Here is a 13277-nt window from a genome sequence, read left to right on the forward strand (position 1 = left end):
CCCTAAAATCAGTGAGTGTTCCCAGTCCTGTGCTTCTTATATGAGGCCATTCCTGATATGATTTGGCCCTGTGTTCCCACCCAAATCTCATCTCGAATTGTAATCCCATAATCTCCATGTGTTGTGGGAGGGACATGATGGGAGGTAATTGAATCATGGGGGCTATTTCCCCCACGCTGTTCTCGTGATAGAGTTCTCACAATATCCGATGGTTTATAAGCATCTGGCATTTCCCCTGCTGGCACTCATTCTCTCTCCTGCCGCCCTGTGAAGAGGTGCCTTCCACCATGATTGCACGTTTTCTGAGGCCTCCCCAGCCATATGGAACTGTGTCAATTAAAACTCTTTCCTTTATAAATTACCCAGTCTCGGGTATTCCTTCATAGCAGTGTGAGAACAGACTAATACAACTCCTTATTTATCCTGTTTCCAGCCTCTAGTATGCAACTGAGCTTATGGCAATTTGAAAAATGTTTGCTAAATTGAAAAAGGGCATAGATGGGACTATAGCTCCAATTCTGCCACTGATACTATAGGAGTCAGTAAAATCACCTAACTTTCTCAGGGCTTTCTTTGTCAATAAGACAAAAGCATTGGATTGGATGACCTGTAAAGTCCTGTTTTGTTTACTTGGCAAACCTAGAACCTAAAATCTAAAACAAAATCTGACGTATAGAATATGTTCAGTAATTATTTGTTGAATTAATGAATAGAGACGCTTGCTTCCTGTTCATTGGTACAATCACAGAAAAACACATCAGGGCAACCAAAGAATCAGAAACAAAAATTACAAATGACTTTACAGATATTGAGAATACAGTGGTGTCGGGAAGACAGATACATGTGAATTATTCTATTAGGTTGTAACATATGTGTGAGGTGCATTGAAAATATTGAGGTTACTAGTAACAAGAAAAAATGACTGGCTAAATCATTAGGTTGAACCACATGAACTGGGTTTTTGTTTTTGTTTTTGTTTTTGTTTTTTTGGTGGGCCAAAACTGAAAAAAAAAAAAAGGCTGACTATTGATTATTTCACATGAGGTTCACAGAGAATAGGACACAGGGAAAACAGACTTGGGGATTAGCAGAGATCAAGGAAGCCCTGGAGGGGCTAGAGGCAGAAAAGAGGAAACCCAATTGACTGTTGCAGGAATAGAGGGTGTCTTGGTACATTCAGGCTGCTGTCATCTAGACTGGGTGGCTTATAAACAATAGAAACTTATTCCTCACAGTTTTGAAGACTGTGAAGTCTAAGATCAAGGAACCAGCAGATTCAGTGTCTAATAAGACCCTGCTTTCTGGTTCATGGATGGTTATCTTTTCACTGCATCCTCACATGGTAGCAGGGCCAAGGGGCGCATCTCAGGCCACTTTTATAAGGGCATTAATTACATCCATAAAGGCTCTGCCTCCATGAACTAATTACTTCCCAAAGGCCCCACCTTCTACCACCATTACCTTGGGGTTTAGAATCTCAACATAAGAATTTTGCGGGGACAAGCATTCAGACCATAGCGTCAGGGGAGTCACTGCTGAGACAGACACCACCACTCTGTGGAGGCTATGAGCATGGCCTCCTAATACTTCCTTACTCAGTGCTTCCCTCATTCAAGATGGAAAGTTCCAGAAGAAAGAAATCAGTTGGCTGAACTTAGGTCATGAGCCAGTTCCTTTGCTAGAACATGGGATTTTAGGGAAAGAATCTGAGTTCCTTGGCTTCTGTGGTAGGAAGAGAAACAGGGAGTAGTTACTCTCCCAGCAAGACTGCCTACATAAGGAGAAAATGGTTACACAAGAAAAGTTAAGTTTGTTAGGAAGAAATATGGAGGCTGGGCCACAATGTTTGGGTATTAGTTTGCTGGAACTGCTGTAACTAAGTACCACAAACTGGGTGGTTTAAACAACAGGATTTTATTGTGTCGGTTCTGGAGGCTAGAAGTCTAAAATTAAGGTGTTGACATGGGTGGTGTCATCTGAGGGCTGTGAGGGAAGATCTGTTTCAGGGCCTCTTTTCTTGGTTTGTAGATGGCCATCTTTTCCCTGAATTTCTTCACACTGTCTTCCCTCGATATGTGTCTGATCTTGTGTCCAAATTTCCCTTTTATAAAGACATCAGTCATATTGGATTAGGGCCCACCCTAATAACTGCATTTTAATTTAATCTCCTCCATAAAGACCCTATTTCCAAATAAGGTCATATTCTGAGGTACTAGGGGTCAGGACTCCAATCTATCCTTTCTAGAGAGGACACAATTTGACCTATAACAATTTAACTCTGAACTGCAGAGCTATTTCTGGGGAAATTCAAGGAATAATAAACTGAATGAAAAATGGGCTTTACCAACCTGCTAAAGGCCAGATATTTCTGCCAGTAATAGGGAAAAATTTGAGTCAATTAGATCAATCTCTGTAACCCGGTCTTCTTTGTAAGACATTTTGAAAAAGTCTAGAGTTGTAGACTTTCAGAGCAAACCTCGCACATTTCTGTATGGATGGGCACTTCCCCCTGTACTCACTGATCCCAAACCAGGGCACACAACAGTCACCTTGACAGCTTCTAAAATTACAGATTTTCAGGTCTATCCCAAACCTACTGGGTCAGACCATTTGGGGGAATAGAAAGGGAATTTTATAGTAAAGGAGAAATATATTCCAGGTAAATCTAATGCAGTACAATGCTAGCATTTGTCAATTACTAACCAAGCGGGATATAAATGTACGAGGAAATCTTCGCAAAAATGAGGCCATTTCAATGAAAGATATTTTCACGATAACTGCAAATATTTGAACTACTATCAGAAGATGAGGATCTATGATGTGGTCTGGTAACAGACTCATACTCACTTCTCCAGGAACCTCAATCATATCAACTCCATGCTCTGTTAAGAGATGGTTGTATATCTGCCCAGATCTCTGAAAGCAATGTTGCCCATCTCTAAAAAAAGAAGCATCTTTCTCCCCATTCTATTGCATGGCAAGGTCAGGGTTGGATGCCTTGGGAAAATGTCAAATATCAAACATGAAATGTTTAGAAGATCACGGTTTGTCATTTCCCAAAAAAGACGTATCCTAGGACAAAAAGGAGAATTGTTCCTTCACATGATGGTGCCTGCAAAAGGTTGCCATGGAAGTCTGGCGATTGGGGCAGTCTGTGATCCATCATCTCAACTAGACATTTCCTGTGGGCCTGAAGCTTTCTATGGGAACTTTTTTGAATGTTTCTCTTGTAGAGAGCCCTTCCCTGGTGGCAGCTTTTGATTTTACTTCCCCAACTAATGGTTTTGGCTTTGCTAGTAGTCCCCAGCCAACTCAGTCTCTTCAGATAAAAAGAGCAATTCAATTCTGCAATTTTTTTTTCCAAAAATTAAATTAATGAGTTGATTAGTTTTAGGTAGCCAAAGTAATAATTATTATTTTTATATGTTCAACAACTGTTTTGGTATCTGCATATGCACCTTTAATGAGGAATGTTTCTGAGGTAAGAGGAACATTATCTGAGCTTACTACATTTGAAATGAATGTTTTCCCTACTATGTTGTAGTGTTTGGTTCAAGCATCTGTTTTCCTCCCCAGCACCTGTCTGCCTGGTGCAGAGGAAAGGAGAATGAATAAGCAAAGAACTGATTTGTCAGCGTAGCCCAGTATTTACTACTTAATTGGTTGCCAGGGACCAGATTGCCACAGTTTATTTCTAAAGAAAACAGACGTTGCAATGAGAATGTAAGTACTTGACCTCTGGAGTCGTGCGATAAAATGTGTGAAAATGTCAACTCATAGTGCCTAGCACACAATAGGTGCTCCACAGATGTCCGTGTCCATTCTTCTTCTCCCTAATCATATTATATGCTTACCTCATGACATCTTTCTTAGTGGCAAATCTCCCCCTACAGATAGCTTCTATGCTTTCTTCAAACCCATTCCAATGATGCTTGCTTGACAGCTATTACCTGGCCATCAGGCAACACTTGTGTAAGTTGCTCATCAATTAGGAGGCACTCACCAAAGCCAGCCCAGGTTCATAGATCCCTCATCTATACTCACAACTCACCAATTACCCACTTCTTTTGGAAAGCTGCCCTGGCTACAACTGTGCCAGAGTACCCCAAAGGGGAATTGGCCATTGTCTGATGTCCTTGGAGGAAGGAAGGCATCTGCATTTTTAAGGGAAGGGGAAGACAGCGGTGTCCTGACACCTGTTGAAACTTTGCTATCCTGGGAGTTCACTCAGCTGGTTCTTAAAGGTTGTCTGTTTCTTACCATGGCAGAACACAATTGTTTTTAAGGAATGTTTGGATAAAACATTTTCCAGCTCTCGCTCTCCCTCTCCCTCTCCCTCTCCCTCTCCCTCTCCCTCTCCCTCTGTCTCCCTCTCCCTCCCCACGGTCTCCCTTTCCCTCTCTTTCCACGGTCTCCCTCTGATGCCGAGCCGAAGCTGGACGGTACTGCTGCCATCTCAGCTCACCGCAACCTCCCTGCCTGGTTCTCCTGCCTCAGCCTGCCGAGTGCCTGCGATTGCAGGCGCGCGCCGCCACGCCTGACTGGTTTTCGTATTTTTTTTGGTGGAGACGGGGTTTCGCTGTGTCGGCCGGGCTGGTCTCCAGCTCCTAACCGCTAGTGATCTGCCAGCCTCGGCCTCCCGAGGTGCCGGGATTGCAGACGGAGTCTCGTTAACTCGGCGCTCAATGGCGCCCATGCTGGAGTGCAGTTGCGTGATCTCGGCTCGCTACAACCACCTCCCAGCCGCCTGCCTTGGCCCCCCAAAGTGCCGAGATTGCAGCCTCTGCCCGGCCGCCACCCCGTCTGGGAAGTGAGGAGCGTCTCCGCCTGGCCGCCCATCGTCTGGGATGTGAGGAGCCCCTCTGCCTGGCTGCCCAGTCTGGAAAGTGAGGAGTGTCTCTGCCCGGCCACCATCCCATCTAGGAAGTGAGGAGCGCCTCTTCCCGGCCGCCATCACATCTGGGAGGTGAGGAGCGTCTCTGCCCGGCCGCCCATCCTCTGAGATGAGGGGAGCACCTCTGCCCTGCCACCCCGTCCGGGATGTGACGAGCGTCTCTGCCCCGCCGCCCCGTCTGAGAAGTGAGGAGACCCTCCGCCTGGCAGCCGCCCCGTCTGAGAAGTGAGGAGCGTCTCCGCCCGGCAGCCACCTCGTCCGGGAGGGAGGTGGGGGGGCCAGCCCCCTGCCCGGCCAGCCGCCCCGTCCGGGAGGGAGGTGGGGGGGGTCAGCCCACCGCTCAGCCAGCCGCCCCGTCCGGGAGGGAGGTGGGGGAGTCAGCCCCCCGCCCGGCCAGCCGCCCTGTCCGGGAGGTGAGGGGCGCCTCTGCCCGGCCGCCCCTACTGGGAGGTGAGGAGCCCCTCTGCCCGGCCACCACCCCATCTGGGAGGTGTACCCAACAGCTCATTGAGAACGGGCCATGATGACAATGGCGGTTTTGTGGAATAGAAAGGGGGGAAAGGTGGGGAAAAGATTGAGAAATCAGATGGTTGCCGTGTCTGTGTAGAGAGAGGTAGACATGGGAGACTTTTCATTTTGTTCTGTAGTAAGAAAAATTCTTCTGCCTTGGGATCCTGTTGATCTGTGACCTTACCCCCAACCCTGTGCTCTCTGAAACATGTGCTGTATCCACTCAGGGTTGAATGGATTAAGGGCGGTGCAAGATGTGCTTTGTTAAACAGATGCTTGAAGGCAGCATGCTCGTTAAGAGTCATCACCACTCCCTAATCTCAAGTACCCAGGGACACAAACACTGCGGAAGGCCGCAGGGTCCTCTGCCTAGGAAAACCAGAGAACTTTGTTCACTTGTTTATCTGCTGACCTTCCCTCCACTGTTGTCCTGTGACCCTGCCAAATCCCCCTCTGCGAGAAACACCCAAGAATGATCAATAAAAAATAAAAAAAAATTAAAAAAAAAAAAAAATTTTCCAGGCCACATTTATCCCCCTGCAGGACTATGTTATATGTGACAATTTTCCAATTTTGAGGCATGACTTGTGCCAATCCACACAGGCAATTAGAGCTGACACATTCCATGAGTTATTGGTCAAGCCCTCAAGAGACCAGAAAGAAAACAACAAAGGAAAACTTTACCAATAAAGGGAACCAATTGGAGTTGTGCATGAAGCCTTCAAACAGAAGTTTCTTCCTCAACTTGTCTTGTCTTGTACTGTCTTACTATGTCTTCTGCCTAAAACCTCCACAAGTCTAGGTGGGACATGGTGGTGTGTTGGATGCTGTGCAGTGGGGCTAAATGTGGTTGATCTTCGTGGTACAATACTTGAACATGGACCACCTGAGCTGGAACTTGCAAAACTCAGGAACCGTTTCTGACAAATATAGTTTAAAACCTCAAGTCACATCCAGTGACATCAAAGCCTGAAAGCAGCCCTTACACTATAAAGTGCAACAGAGGTGCATGGAAAGAATCTGTCTGCCCCCACCTCCATGACAATCTACTAATCATCAGATGTACAACGTGCACAAATTATGTAGTGAACCAAAATCCCTTCTGGAGAAGGTGCTGTGACATCATTTTCTAATTACAAATACCATTAACTTTTACCTAAGTCTCTCACACAAACAAAATGCTATTTCAAGGTTTCTATGATCTTTGGAAAAATCAACCAGGAGTTCAAAAAGGAAGCCTATTCCGTGGATGGTTGTGGAAATTTCCATAGTTCTAGGGGCCTGATTCTCTGATCACTGACCTATTTTTATCCCCTGAGTATCTATGCAAGTATAATTATAGGATGTATTCATTGAACCATTTGAATTAATAGAAAGTCTAAATGCAAGCTATCATTTAAGAATGCAGTGTTAATGTTTTCAAGTATTCCATGTGTAGTGACTCTAGAACAAAGTGTTATATAATAGAAGCTTTGGGAAATCACACAAATGATGTAGATAAGACGCAGAAGAACTATTTTTAATTGTCAGCTTTTGGTATGTAAACAGCTTTTGAAGAGTTTTAAATTATCACATATGTTTAACAAGTTCAGTGCAATCTTTTCAAGCTTTGTTAAAAAAATTCTTTCTGATACCACAGTCAACATACTGTCTTGGCACTATTTTAAAAATTCATGTTCTCTCCTTAAGCAGAATGAATTTATACACTCTCTCTACCGAGAAACAGTACACATTGTTGGGCCAGGCACAGTGGCTCACGCCTGTAATCCTAGCACTTTGTGAGGCCGAGGCAGGTGGATCACTTGAGGTCAGGAGTTGCAGACCAACCTGGCCAGCATGGCGAAATCCCATCTCTACTAAAAATACAAAAATTAGCTGGGCATGGTGGCACACACCTGTAGTCCCAGCTACTTCAGAGGCTGAGGCAGGAGAATCATTTGAACCTGGGAGGTTGCAGTGAGCCGAGATCATGCCACTGCACTTCAGCCTGGGGGACAGAGCAAGACTCCATCTCAAAAAAAACAACAACAAAAAAAACAAAAAAACCAAAAAAAAACAGGCCAGGCGCGGTGGCTCAGGCCTGTAATCCCAGCACTTTGAGAGGCCGAGGCAGGTGGATCACTTGAGATCAGGAGTTGCAGACCAGCCTGGCCAGCATGGCGAAATCCCATCTCTACTAAAAATACAAAAATTAGCTGGGCATGGTGGCACACACCTGTAGTCCCAGCTACTTCAGAGGCTGAGGCAGGAGAATCATTTGAACCTGGGAGGTTGCAGTGAGCCGAGATCATGCCACTGCACTTCAGCCTGGGGGACAGAGCAAGACTCCATCTCAAAAAAAACAAAACAAAAAAAAAAACAAAAAAAACAAAAAAAAACAGGCCAGGCGCGGTGGCTCAGGCCTGTAATCCCAGCACTTTGAGAGGCCGAGGCAGGTGGATCACTTGAGATCAGGAGTTGCAGACCAGCCTGGCCAGCATGGCGAAATCCCATCTCTACTAAAAATACAAAAATTAGCTGGGCATGGTGGCACACACCTGTAGTCCCAGCTACTTCAGAGGCTGAGGCAGGAGAATCACTTGAACCTGGGAGGTTGCAGTGAGCCGAGATCATGCCACTGCACTTCAGCCTGGGGGACAGAGCAAGACTCCATCTCAAAAAAAACAAAAAAAAACAAAAAAAAAAAAACCAAAAAAAAAAACAGGCCAGGCGCGGTGGCTCAGGCCTGTAATCCCAGCACTTTTAGAGGCCGAGGCGGGCAGATCATGAGGTCAGGAGATCGAGACCATCCTGGCTAACACGGTGAAACCCCATCTCTACTAAAAATACAAAAAATTAGCCGGACGTGGTGGCGGGTGCCTGTAGTCCCAGCTACTTCAGAGGCTGAGGCAGGAGAATGGCATGAACCCAGGAGGCGGAGCTTGCAGTGAGTCGAGATCACGCCACTGCACTCCAGCCTGGGAGACAGAGTGAGACTCCATCTCGAAAAACAAACAAAAAAGAAACAGCATACATCATGATTATATATAGCAGCAAAATAAAATACTACATTAAACCACATAGACTATCCACAGAAATTTAATATATAAAACCAAAAACCCACATAGACTTATGATAAAGCAACAATAGATTACTAAATCAAGAATGATCTATTGTATGTGGGGGTGACTTGAGTTTGTTTTTACAAATATTATTCAATTTTAAAAGCAAATCATTATGCACTTGGACAGCATTGAGAGAAGATGAGAAATGGTTGCCAGAGAAACATCTCTGTTTTGGGTAAAAATTTAAAATATAATCTCTGTTATGTTCCTTATGGTTCCACACATAAAATACCACATAATAATTTCTCTTATAGTCAACTGTTAATAAAATATAAATCTTTCCTGATGTCACAGGAAACTTTCTTAAATGAGATTATAAGAATACAGTGCATAGATTATCTGTTTTTATCTTGGCTGCCAGTGAGCTCAGAGCTAAATTTTATAGCTTACCACAGGCATTTCCTTAGCCTAGCCTAGGCTGTCAGGTAGAATTTTCTCCTTTTTCGTTCTCTGCTTTCTATTACTTAACCCCCATTCTGTTACCTCTCTTTTTGCTGAAACTCATATTTTTCTGGAGATAGGAAGGAATGGGTAATATGAATAAAAGGAAAAATTAACATTAATGAAAATGAAGACCGTGCCAAGCTCAGTCTCCATATGTATAATTACAATTTCTAAGTTAGTAGTGTTTTTTGTTTGTTTGTTTGGTTGGTTTTTTTGAGACAGAGTCTCGCTTTGTTGCCCAGGCTGGAGTGCAGTGGCATGATCTCGGCTCACTGCAAGCTCTGCCTCCTGGGTTCACGCCATTCTCCTGCCTCAGCCTCCTGAGTAGCTGGGACTACAGGTGCCCGCCACCATGCCCAGCTAATTTTTTTTGTATTTTCAGTAGAGACAGGGTTTCACTGTGTTAGCCAGGATGGTCTCAATCTCCTGACCTTGTGATCTGCCCACCTCAGCCTCCCAAAGTGCTGGGATTACAGGCATGAGCCACCACGCCCAACCTAGTGTGTTCTTTACTAATAGAGTTTTGCTTCATTTTTACATATTTGTATGTTTTTCTTGTATTTTATCTGTATTTCCTGTCTTCATAATCTAATTTTTTTCCCCCTTGGGATCATAGTCAGTGAGTAACACAATCATAGAAATCAGCAATTTGAGGGCTGTGAGATAGTTTCTTTATGTAGAAAGGCAACATTGAACTTCTTTTTTCTTCAGCTGTAAAATAAGGAAAAGAGAATATATCTTTTTTTTTTTTTTTTTTTTTGAGATGGAGTCTTGCTCTGTTGCCCAGGCTGGAGTGCAGCAGCGTGATCTCGGCTCACTGCAACCTCTGCCTCCTGGGTTCAAGCAATTCTCCTGCCTCAGCCTCTCACATAGCTGGGACTACAGGTGCGTGCCACCATGCTTGGCTAATCTTTTTGTATTTTTAGTAGAGACGGGGTTTCACCATGTTAGCCAGGATGGTCTCGATCTCTTAACCTCGTGATCCGCCCGCCTCGGCCTCCCAAAGTGCTGGGATTACAGGCGTGAGCCACTGCGCCCAGCCAAGAGAACATATCTTTAAGAATTACAGATTATGTCTATAAAATAGCTAAGACAGTTTCTGGCATGTGGTAGAAAAGCATCTCAATAAATAGTAGCTTTTATACAAAGAAAGTGCTCTAACTTTCTTCCAGTGATATAGTAGGAAAGTTCTGGACTCAAAGCTGTAAGACGTTATTAGTCTGGTTTTAGTTTTGCTGCTCACCAGATACATAAATACTATGGATACACCATTTAGTCTCAGAGAAAGTACTCTCCACTAGGAGTAGAATGAAAACTGCATATATAGTTTAAATATTCTAGAATCCTGCTATGGTTTGAATGTGTCCTCCAGATTTCATGTGTTGGAAACTTAATTCCCAAATTTGCTTATCGATGGCATTCGGAGGTGGGGCTTTTGGGAGCTAAGTCGGATTAGATAGAGTCATCAGAGTGGTGTCCCATGATGGGACTGGTAGCTTTGTAAGAAGAGGAAGTGAAACCTGAGCTGGCATGCTCTTGCCCTCACACCATGTGATGCCCTCTGCCATTTTACAGTGCAGCAAGAAAGCCCTACCCAGGTGCTAGCACCTTGATCTTAGACTTCTCAGCCTCCAGAACTGTAAGAAATAAAATTTCTTTTCACTATAAATTACTCAGTCTGTGGTATTCAAGTATAGCAATGGAAAATGAACTAAGACCAATTTATATTAAAAATGTAAAAAGAAGTGAAATTATTTTTAAAAACATATTTTAACACAGTACAGCCAAAATATTATAATTCCAACGTGTAACTAATATATAACCTTATTAGTAATACATTTTATGTTATTTTTTTTAATCAAAAGTCTTCAGTATCTAGTGTGTATCTTACACTTAACCATACATCTCAATTTGAATAAGCCACACTTTATGTGCTCAGTAGCCACATGTGGCTAGTGGCTACAGTACTAGATAGCACAGAATTAAAACTTGTTTCCACTATTAAGAAATAGAAATAATTGTTAACACTCAATACTGGCGAAGATGTGTGAAATGAACATCTTTCTGCAATGAAGTTAATTCATAAACATGCTTAACTCTTTTAGAACCAATTTTGACTATCAAGATTGTTGTAAACCCATCTGACAAGGGATTATAACCAGAATACATAAGGAGCTCAACAACTCTACAGAAAAAAAATCTAATAATCCAATCAAAAAATAGGCAAAATATTTGAATAGACATTTCTCAAAAGAAGACATACAAATGGCAAACAAGCATGTGAAAAGGTGCTCAACATCACTGATCATCAGAGAAATGCAAATCAAAACTACAATGAGATACATCATCCCAGTTAAAATGGCTTATGTCCAAAAGACAGACAGTAATAAATGCTGGCGAGGATGTGGAGAAAAGAGAATCCTTCTACAATGTTGGTTGGAATGTAAATTAGTACAGTCACTACAGAAAACAGTTTGGAGGTTCCTCAAAAAGTTAAAAATGGAGCTGACATATGATCTAGCAATCACACTGCTGGGTATATACCCAAAAGAAAGGAAATCAGTATATCAAAGAGATATCTGCACTTCTATGTTTATTGCAGCACTGTTTACAATAGCTAAGATTTGGAAGGAACCTAAGTGTCCATCAACAGATGAACTGATAAAGAAAGTGTGGTACATATACACAATGGAGTACTATTCAGCCATAAAAAGAATGAGATCCAGTCATCTGCAACAACGTAGATGGAACTAGAGATCATTATGTTAAATGAAGTAAGTCAGGCACAGAAAGACAAATATTGCATGTTTTCACTTACATGTGGGATTTAAAAATCAAAACAACTCAACTCATGGACATAAAGAGTAGAAGGATGGTTACCAAAGGCTAAGAAGGAGAGTGGGAGGGTGAGGGGCAGGTGGGGATGGTTAATGGGTACAAAAAAAGTGGTTAAAAAGAATGAATAAGACCTACTGTTTGATAGTACAAGAGGGTAGATATAACTTAACTGTATATTTTGAAATCACCTAAAGAGTGCATTGGATTGTCCATAACTCAAAGTGTAAATGCATAATCTCTGTAATGTGCTTATTTAATGCCTGTATTAAAACATCTCATGTACCCCATAAATATATACACTTATTATGTATCCACAAAAATTAAAAATAGAAAAAGATGGTTATACATAATTATACATATCCAGTAATGCTGTTTGTGGGAAATTATCTTAATAAAATAATCACAACAGCTCCAGGCACAAAGATATTCATTACAGTATTAATTATAGTTACAGAAAATTAAGATAATCCAGATGCCCAAATATATGGACTTAGTTAGATGTATTACTTATGTAATATATATAGCACAGTATAACCCTACAGGGTAATATTACATAGTGGTTAAGATCACTTTGCATTAGAGAGATGGAAGTATTTTCAAGCTATGTTTTTGTGATAGTTGCACAGCAGAATAAATACGTTAACATTTGTCAAACTATACTCCTATGATTGAGTGAATGTTATAGTATGTAAATTATATGCCTCAATCGAGCTATTAAAATGCTATAGCAGAATATTTAGTAAAATGTAAAATGCTCACAATTGTTGGTTAAATTGTGCCAAAATCTCTATATACAAAAATAATGAGACACATAGTAAATTTGTAACAGTTGTTACCTAAGGGCAGTAAGATTTGGTGACACTGTCATTTTCTTTTTTGTGCTTTTCTATACTTTCTAGATTTTCTATACAAATATTTAATAGTTTATCATTAGAAAGCAGAAATGTTACAAAATTATTTCTGAAGAATTGCTGATATCATACAAAAAATATATCTAGTTCGATTTGAAGTGGCAAGCAGTATAGAAAAGTGCATGCAGAGAATAGCTGAACCTTGAGAAGAGCAAACACTTCCATACTGCTTACTTTATCAGGCACTGATTATCAGCACTATTAAGTGCTTTGCATTTATTAATACACGTAGTCTTTACGACAACCCTATGAAATAGAGTCTATTACAGTCTCCATTTCTCTGGTGAGTAATGTGAGATAACCAGAGAAGTAGATGGGCCAAAGTCATACAGGTCTTAAAAGGAGGAGCTAAGAATACAAAAGCAGGCAATGAGCTCCAGAGCCTATGCGCTGACCTGCTGCTATGCAATGCAGCAGAGAAACGGACCAAAAGGCTCATCGTTCTTATCTCTGTGTGATGCAAGACTAGTTCTTATCTCTTTGGGTTATTATTATTTTTTGCTTTACTATCTTCACATAGTAAACACACATTATTATACAGACAGATATATTTTATTCAAAAGATAGAATCATTAA

This window comes from Gorilla gorilla, chromosome 1, assembly GCF_029281585.2.
Source record: "Gorilla gorilla gorilla isolate KB3781 chromosome 1, NHGRI_mGorGor1-v2.1_pri, whole genome shotgun sequence".
Lineage (NCBI taxonomy): Eukaryota > Metazoa > Chordata > Mammalia > Primates > Hominidae > Gorilla > Gorilla gorilla.